Source organism: Camelus bactrianus, chromosome 26 (assembly GCF_048773025.1).
Source record: "Camelus bactrianus isolate YW-2024 breed Bactrian camel chromosome 26, ASM4877302v1, whole genome shotgun sequence".
NCBI classification, from domain to species: domain Eukaryota; kingdom Metazoa; phylum Chordata; class Mammalia; order Artiodactyla; family Camelidae; genus Camelus; species Camelus bactrianus.
Window position 1 is genome coordinate 2633073 of NC_133564.1, and position 9119 is coordinate 2642191.

At 49.8% G+C, this 9119-nt stretch overlaps 1 protein-coding gene and 1 long non-coding RNA gene across 52 annotated transcripts in view; one reads left to right on the top strand and one right to left on the bottom strand.

The window, feature by feature from the left end:
* The window catches only part of LOC141575151 (uncharacterized), a 188902-nt gene extending 188332 nt beyond the window's left edge, over positions 1–570 (bottom strand). For 49 of the 50 annotated variants that reach the window (XM_074353747.1, XM_074353735.1, XM_074353745.1 and 46 more), the window contains exon 1: positions 402–570. The gene's annotated coding sequence lies outside the window, so the exon portion shown is untranslated. Of the gene's footprint in view, positions 1–301 lie in introns of all 50 variants that reach the window. The other variant, XM_074353734.1, reaches the window with a different exon arrangement.
* A 177-nt stretch (positions 571–747) lies between these two features.
* LOC141575154 (uncharacterized) lies at positions 748–8266 on the top strand. 2 transcript variants are annotated; one of them, XR_012502532.1, is made up of 5 exons: positions 748–978; positions 2364–2596; positions 4740–4906; positions 5734–5863; positions 7461–8266. It is a non-coding gene; the product is annotated as an uncharacterized LOC141575154 (long non-coding RNA). The 2 variants fall into 2 exon arrangements; XR_012502531.1 differs by lacking the exon at positions 4740–4906 and having other exon boundaries at positions 7461–8262.
* Positions 8267–9119: the final 853 nt, after the last annotated feature.

Here is a 9119-nt window from a genome sequence, read left to right on the forward strand (position 1 = left end):
GTCAGGTCCAGCATCCCTGCAGAGTGGCCCCTGCCCCTGAATGAGCCCCTTCCCTGGGCCTTCCCTGCCTCGACATGACCACACCCCAGGTGGTGCTGGGGAAGGCAGGGAGTGCAGTGAGGGGAGGAGGGAAGCAGAGCCCCTTGCTCTGGAGTGAGGAGACCACAGAGAAAGGCACACACCACCCCGACCCTATACCCCAAACTCTTAGCCCCGCCAACACAGGGGCCGCTCTGCGCCCTCTCACCGTTGCTCTCCTGTGAGACTGCACCCAACCCGACATCTGGCACCCAAGCCCTACCTCCCCTCTTATGACAGATCCCGTCTTCTTGGAAACTGCCTAGCAGCGCGTATTCAAGGCCGGCAGCGGGCCTGGCGGATCTGCACTTCAGGTGCCCTACCTGGCCAGCCGTGCGTGCCTGGGCTCAGTCCTCTATCTTGCCCACCGGTAGCCTGGGTCCACGTCCGGTGCAAGCGGAGGCCACGGAGCCCAGGCTGATCCCCACACACGGACAGGTGAGGGTGCCCCCGCCCCGCTGCCCCACTGCCCCGCCCGCTGGTGGCAGCAACGCCCCAGCCTCCGGCCGGCGCCACCTGCAGGTCAGGACTTCCGGGCGGCCCTGCCCTCCCCGGCCCCGCCCAGCTGTCCCATAAGCCTCCCCCCACCCCCGTCCTGGCTGCGCCCTGGCTCCCATTGGCTCCGCAAGTTCTGCCCTCGCACAACTAGACTCGGGAGGAAGCACGACGCAAGCGCTAGGGGAGGGCCCCGCGGAGTTGCCATGGTTACAGGCGCCACGCTCTGCGCGGGCCGGCGTGCGCTTCTGGGGCGGGTAGCGGGCTCCGGAAGTGTGCAGCTGCCCGGGACCATGGCGGTGCTTGCTGCTGGGGATGGCGGCTTGCTCGGCCGGGCGACTAGTTCTGGCCTGGTCAGTCGGCGGCCGACATCCTGTCTGGGGCGGCGTCCCACAGACGGTAAACGTACGTCCGCGCCGTCGGTGGGGCCGGCGGACATGAACCGGGGTGGGATCGGGGTTGGGGCGGTGGCCGGGGAGGGCTGTGGTGCCGGGGAGCGTGTTGGGGCGGGGCGGGGCAGGGCTTGGGCACAGCCTCAAGCTTTCCTCCCCCTCAGGCCCTGGGGCTGGGGCCGCGAGTCTGGGTCGCCCTTGGTGGCCGCGGCCTCCCAGAACCCCCCGGGAAGGGCAGGCGGAGGACCCATCTTAGATGAAACGGGGCCTTACCCGGGTTTTGAAGAGCCCCAGAATCAGATGTTGGAATGGGGTGGCTTATCAGCCTTGTTTATCTGCAGGGAAATTTCAGTTCCATCCAGATGTTGGTTCCTTCAGTCAACCTCAGGAAAAAGACACAAGGGTCAGTGCCGATAAGCAGTTATCTAGGGCTTGACTCAAAATAAACTATGCGGGGTGTAGGGATGGTAGATGGGACCCTCCCTCTTGAAGTTAGCAGTCTTCTGGGATTAGAGGCCCCAGTTGAGGATTACATCCTCATCTGCAGTAATGGAGCTTGTGAGAAACACACAGAGAAGGGAGGGGTGTGGTGGCGGTAACTCATTACAGAATCCAGGACCCTTGCCTGGCTCTTGTGTAGAAGAGTCTCGCCTTGGATAGGGCAACAGTTATCAAAGTGTATCCAAGGCCCCTGAGGTGCAAGACCATTTTCATAGAAACGCCGGGATGTCACCTGCCTTTTGCACACTCTTGCTCTCCCGAGTTCCTGCGGGGTTTTCCAGGGAAAACCTGGCCTGCGATATCACAAAACAGGGAATGCAGAGGCAGGAGAATTCAGCTCTCACCAGTCCAAAAGAGATTTGCAGAAATTAAAATCACTGCTATTCTTCTCACTAATGATTTTTCTTTTGAAAAATAGAATTATATTTTGTTTAAGAGTATTAATGGTAACATACAGTAGATTGTTAATATTTTTAAGTGAATTCATACACTTTCTCTAACTTCTTATTTAACTTCTAACACAGGAAATAGTGATAGATTAAACTCACATAAATAGCAGCCTTTTGGAGTTCTCAGTAATTGTTAAGAGTGTATAGGGTTCTGTAGAACAAGAAGTTTGAGAGCCCCTGGAGAACGGGTGCTCAGATGCTAGTCGGGTGCTTAGTGGTGTTAGACGGATGCCAAGATGTCTTCCGCAACTGCTCCCGGACTTGAAGTAATTGGCCACATGGAGATGGGTGGGCAGTGCCTCCACTTTACAAACCAGAAGCTGCTGAATGTGTCTGGAGTCTAAGCCATGGGCTGTGCAGGGATTCCCGTTGTATCTGTTCTATCTAAGCCGGGATTCCTGTGCAGAGGCCTGGCCCTGAAGACCGGCTCTCCTTTGCTCCCTGCCAGGTACCTTCTGTGTGACTTCAACCCTCCAGAGGGCTTCAACCTCCGTAGGAACGTCTGCATCCACATTGCCTTCCTCCTGAAGACCCTGCTGAAGATGGAGGAGCCGGTACTGGTGCTATTCCCTTGGGGCCACCTCTACCACTGGAAGAGCCCCGATCCCTGGTCCGACTCCTTTGACCTCCCAAGTCTCAACAGAAACATCCCTGACATTGAGTACGAGCAGTTCGTTGCAGGTGAGGTGGTGGTCATTTAACTGGGGCCAGGTGGTCTTTGTTCTGGTTCCGATCTGAACATCGGGCCATCTTACTTTGGGCTTGTCGGTCTGCTTAGGGGCCCTGCTCATGTTTCCTACACTGCAGGTGAATTTGGTTTTTCCATAGTATTTTCGGGAAGTCAATTTGAAGTGTATGAGCTCTATGTCCCCTCCCCTCTGAAAACCCTGGCCTCCTGGTGAGATGCAGCGGTGACAAGGAGGCCACTGCCACAGAGGCCCTTGTCCCAGAAAGAGTCGCTCGCTGTGCAGTCAGGGCTATTCTTACCTGTAAGAAAACACGATGTGTGTGTAGCATGGGCCACGTGCTGGAGAAGATATGTAACTGCCCATCCAGTATAATTTGGTCCTGCTCAAGCTACCCATTTTAAATTTTGTAAGAGGGAAGAGTTCAAGATTTTCTTTGAATAAAGGTATTTAGAGATTATCAATTTTTTTTTAAATTGAAATGTGTTTGATTTACAATGTTTTGTTAGTTTCAGTTATACAGCTGTTTTGTTAGTTTCAGGTATGCAGCATAGTGATTCAGTTGTACATATACATAGTCTATTCTTTTTCAGGTTCTTTTCCATTATAGGTTGCAAGATACTGAATATTCTTCCCTGTGTTCTACAGTGAAACCTTGTCGTTTGTCTGTTTTACATATAGTAATTTGTATCTGTTAATCCCAAACTCCTAAGTTTGTTTTATAAGTCTGTGAGTCTGTTTTTTGTTTTATAGATAAGTCCATTTGTATCATTTTTTTAAAAATTCCACATATAAATGATATCATATGATACTTGTCTTTGTCTAACTTATTTCACTTAGTGAGATAATCTCCAGTTCCATCCATGTTGCTGTAAATGGCCTTATTCCCTTCTTTGTTATGACTGAGTAATATTCTGTTATATCTAAATACCGCATCTTTATCCAGTCATCTGTCAGTGAATGTTTAGGTTGCTTCTATGTCTTGGCCATTGTAAACAGTGCTCCTGTGAAAATTGGGGTGCAGGTATCTTTTGGAATGAAGGTTCCCTCTGGATATATGCCCAGGAGTGGGATTGCTGGATTAGGTGATAAGCCTTTTTTTTTTTTTTTTTTTTTTTTTTTTTGTCTTTTGAGGAATCTCCATACTGTTTTCCACAGTGGCTGCAACAAACTACATTCCCACCAACAATGTAGGAGGGTTTCCTTTTCTCCACAGCCTCTCCGGCATTTATGGTTTGTGGACTTTTGAATGATGGCCATTCTGACTGGTGTGAGATGATAACATTGTAGTTTTGAGTTGCATTTCTCTGATAATTGAACGATATTAAGCATTTTTTATATGCCTATTGGCCATCTGTGTGTCTTCGTTGGAGAATTGCTTGTTTAGTTGTTCTGCCCATTTTTGGATTTGGTTGTTTATTTTTTTCTTATTAAGTTGTATGGACTATTTATATAGTCTAGAAATTAAGCCATGGTCAGTCTCATCTTTTGCAAATATTTTCTCCCATTCCATAGGTTGTCTTTTAGTTTTACTTATGGTTTCTATTGCTGTGCAAAAGTTTATAAGTTTAATTAGGTCTCATTTATTTATTTTGGCTTTTATTTCTGTTGCTTGGGTTGCTTAGATTGCCCTACGAAAACATTGCTGAGATGTATGTCAAATAATGTTTTGCCTATGTTTTCTTGTGAGAAGTTTATAGTGTCGTGTGTAATATTTAAGTCTTTAAGCCATTTTGAGTTTGTTTCTTTTTGGTTTTTTTGCGACTCTAATGTATGCTTTTGATTTGTGGTTACCTTATTCTTCAAATATATCAGCCCATTACTATATCTATTTCCTTTAGACTGATAATCACGTAGGCTCCAACACATCCTAAGAATAACGAAGAAAAAAAAGAAAGAAAAAAATCTACATTTTCTTGCTCCCCTCTCCCATTCCCAACTTTTTTTATTTTGATGTCCTTTTTCATTTTTACATCTTTATGTTTATTCTCTTGCAACTCGTTATTGCATTTCCAACTATGGTTTTCCTGTTTCTATAGCATCCTGCTTCCTTTCTGTTTAGAATAGAACTTTTTAATGTCTCTGTTAGGTTCAATATTGCTGAGTTATCTCCCCTCCCCCTCCCCCCTTCCCCCCAGGCCTCTGAATCCTCAGTCCAGGGAAGCTAAACCATTCTAGCCTTCATCGGTTCTGGGAAAGCAATCTTCAGAGTGGGAAAAGACATTGAAAAATAATATTCTGTGAGTTGCATTCTACCCTTGCCCAGAGATGAGAAACATCTGAAGGTGGAGGAAAACAGTTGGAGGTGGGGAACACAAAGTCTTTTCTCCTTTTGCTACTGAAGAAATGATTGCTTTTGTAATTAGTGATGATGCCCTTTAAATTGGTGAGATCGAGATTCCACAGCTTCAGCGCCTGTGAATAACCAGCTGGGAGAAAGCTCTCTAGGGCCCCTGCAGTGGGAAAGGCAGCCCCTCTGAGCACCTGTTGTTCTGTATTCTTCCTGCCTCCACACGGGTTCCCTAGGCACCGTGCAGGACGATGCAGTTACCCAAGGTGGAGGACGGGGAGACCCCTGCTGTGTGGCGAGCCACAGAAGCCCACACTTGAAGGACAAAATGTAGAGTAGTGGGGCGGTCATAGGAACAGGGGATGGTTGAGACCCAGGATGGTGTCCTGGAGTCCAGCAGCCAAGGCTGGTGGGGCAGATGGGGCCCTGGGGCATGGGCAGTCCTTGAGGGATCTGAAGCAAAGATAGGAACCAAGAGACTGGATTCGTGTGGGGGTACGGCACCCCTTGGAGGCTGCGGGGCAGCTCAGTGGGCCCAGGGGGAGCGGGCACTTCCCCAAAGCTGGGTTGACAGGTCACAACCAACTCACTGGGGACCGAGAGGCACTGAGTCATTTTTAACTTTTTGTCCCTCTTCCTGGAAAAGAAACTGCTGCCTGTTAAATAGCCTGTGTCGTTAGTGAGAATTAAAGACATGAAGCAAGATTGCCTCAAAAGTCATCCATTGTGTAGTTGTTAATAAGGGTCAAATGAAAACTTGAATAGATGAAATGAAGCATTCATCAGAGGATTTGAAACTCCTTTAAAATAAAAATTCTTGCTGCCTTTGTTCTTCATTTCAGGGTTCACTTGGTGATAATAATCATAACCAAAGCAACAGCAAACCCTTACAGAACTCTGTCCTGCTGTTCCAGGAACGCTGTGTTCATGACAACCCAATGAGTTGGCACCACTATGAGTTCCACTTTAAAGGTAAGGACATTCATTAGTCACACGGCTAATAAATGGCAGAGCTGGGACTTGAACCCGAGCTCTCTGGCCCCAGAGACCCCTCTCAGCCCCTTCACTGCAGCTCACCACTTGTCATGCCCGACACAGGCCAGCATTTACGAGCAGCGTGACCTTGGCCAAGGCTGCTTCACTGCTTGGTCTCTGATTCCTCATCTGTAGAATGGGGGTGTGGGCAGTGAACTCTGTGAGCTCAGTGGTCACTTCCTCCAGCTCTGCAATTCTACTGCTTTGAGTTAGTATAGTAAGTATCCGAGCCCCTACATGGCCCACACATGGGCTGGCGCTTTGCTAGGCCCTGGGTTACGGAGCAAAGTAAGATCCGCCTGCTCCTCCGAGGAGCCTGTGTCCCTCCACGGCAAACAGCTGCGAGGCCCAGGCTCCCTCGCTGGCGGTCGGGGGCTGGGCAGGAAAGTCTGATAAGAGAAGATGGAGGCAGAGCCCCTCCGGGAACAGTGGTGGCCACACAGCTCTCAGGAGCGAGAGCCTCTGTCCAGGCTGCTGAGAGGGGGATCCTCATGAGGCCAGTAGTCCCCCCAACCTAAGCCCTCAGGACAAAGATCCAGCCATCCCTGCAGTGTCACCATAGAGCCAGTCCATCCTCATCACTGTGCCTCTGTGCTCCTTTGTCCTGGGGCCTCTCTTCCCCCTACACCCAGAAGACTCTTCTCCCTCTCTTCTCTGAGTGCCCCCTCACTTCACCCGTGGTCCCTGCTTCCTGGGCCACCATCACTGGAGTTGACGCTTTGCACCTTCACAACCCCCGTTTGATCAGGAGCCTGGGTTGGCCTCCTTGTGCTCACTTTCCACCTTCAGATGATTGCTCCTCCCCTCGTGGGAGCACATGGAAAACCCAGATCCTTTCCTAGCAGTGCCTGCCACCCTGGCCTCCCTGCTCATCTGCCTCAGTCAGGAGCACCTGGACCACCAGCTCTGTATTGCCTCGCCTCCTACCATCAAGACGTCAAAGTTCATTCTCCTTCCACCACCCAGTATGGTCATTGTAGGGTCTTCTTCTCTGTCAGCCTGAGCCAGCCACCCCCCATTCACCCTACCCCCGGGCTCATACCCGGGCGTGTCTCCACCCAAGGTCCAGCCTCTCTCCTTTAAGTGCCCACCTCTAGCCGTCCAGCTTCTTCTCCACCAGCCTCCCTGGCCCTCCTTCACCCTCACTGGGGCATCATGTGCTGACTCCTCTGCTTTCCTGCCTGTCCACGTTCCTCTTACTTCCACTTCCCCACCTTCCAGCTCTGCATCCACAGTCAGCACTCTCTTTAGGACAGACAAAACCCCCTTGAGCCTTGACCTTTTCAGTTCCTCACCAGGCCGACTTCCATCTCGGTTCACCCAGCTCTACTTGTTCTGAGCCTGCAGGCAGCAGGCTCTCCCAGCACAGATTTCCAAGACTACAAATCAATGCCCACCATGTTGCCGCTGCCAGGCAATCCTCCAGGATTTCTCTAGTGAGCACATTTCCCCACTTATCACTCAGTGGTGTCAACATTCTCTGCTCTCTGCACACCTCTAAGCTTCCCTCTGTCTCTTCCCTGACTCCCAGCAGATGGCCTTGCCTCCTGCTTCAGAGAGAATGACATGTCACTGGAAAGGAACTCGCTCACCTGCAGCAAACCTGCTCACCTCACCTTTTATCTGTCCCTCTCCCACCTGGACTCTAGCTGTAGTTGTTCTTAATTCAGTGAGTTTAGTTGACATATATATACACAGTTAAAAGCATAGCACACTATCGGCTACCTTCTAGGGGTTACTTTTTCAATTTAACATGGAGTGTGTGATTCATCCACTTCATTGCATGTACCTGCAGTTCATTTGTTTTAACTGATCTTAAATGTTGTGTGTGTGAAAGTAACACAAGGCAAGGGTAAGCCAGGATTCAGGATGCTGGTTACTTCCTGTGAGAAAAGGCCAAGAGCAGGATAGGGAAAGAGGACACAGTATGTCACTGTCAATATTCCTGTTATGATGCTGGGTGATAGGTTCATAACTGTGTCTTATAATATTAATTTTAATACATAAATACCTCTGACAGGCACCTAAGATGAGAATGTGTCATGAACCAAGACATACAATGGGTAATATTACATCATTATTGTTATGTAATCTTGTTATATTATATATTAATCATAATCTTACATTATTTGTTATGGGTTATATATTATATAGATGCATGAATTATATATTATGTGTATAAACACCTACATATATATTATATACTATCTGCTAATAAATAAACAGAAGATAATATGCTAGTATATCTTCTATTATGTATTATTTAATAAATAATAACATACTCTATCCTGTTATATGACATGGAACATAATCTTTAATAAAATAAGAAATCTATCAATATATATTGGTAATTAATAAAATTAAAAAAAACAGCCCGCAGCTTTTAACGCCGACACCGCTCCAGCTGTCACTGTGATTTCTCTTCCCTTTCATGGCTGAGGCCCTCACCGTGCTGTCCGTTCCCCCTTTCATCTCCTTATCCTGAACCTTCCTCCTCCTCCCATCCCATGCTGCCTTCTGCCCCGTGGCCCCTCTAGTCACCAGCGGCCTCTGGGGCACTGACCTGTGGGCACGGTCTCAGGCCCCAGCTCACCTGCCTGTCCGCCGCCTCTGCCACCGCTGGTGGGGGCGGGGCGGGGGTCAGAGTGCACCCCTTGTCCTGGAAGAGAACACAGCACAGACTGTGACCAGCAGCAGGTGTGGCCCGGAACTGCAGGACTTGGGGGAGAGCCAGACTGTCTGCATCCAGACCTGGGGCACTTGGAGTGTGAAGAAGCCCCGTCCTCACTGCCCCTGAAGTGAGGAAAACACCCTCAGGTGAGTTAAAGTGCTTATGACCTAGGTCTGTTGGCTGGAAAGGACAAACGGGCCCCTAAGGGGAGGGTAGTTGATGTTCCAGGCCCCACCAAAGCCCTAAGGGCTGGCGGGGAACCAGGCTGGATGCTCCACTGGACCCAGTGCCCCCTCGGGGGTGGGGCCTTCGGGAACAAGCAGAAAGCCCTCTGTCTCTGGGGGGGAACGGGGCAGTGTGGGAGCATCCCTGCAGCGAGTCAAGTGAAGTCAGGGCCTGTGGGATCCATTTGTATGGCCACATCGAGCCTCAGCAGAAGCCACAGCAGGAGTGGATTCCTGTCTCTCCAGCTGTCATCCTCGTGTCTGAGTGCCAGGCTTCAGACCCGATCCCCTGGGGCGC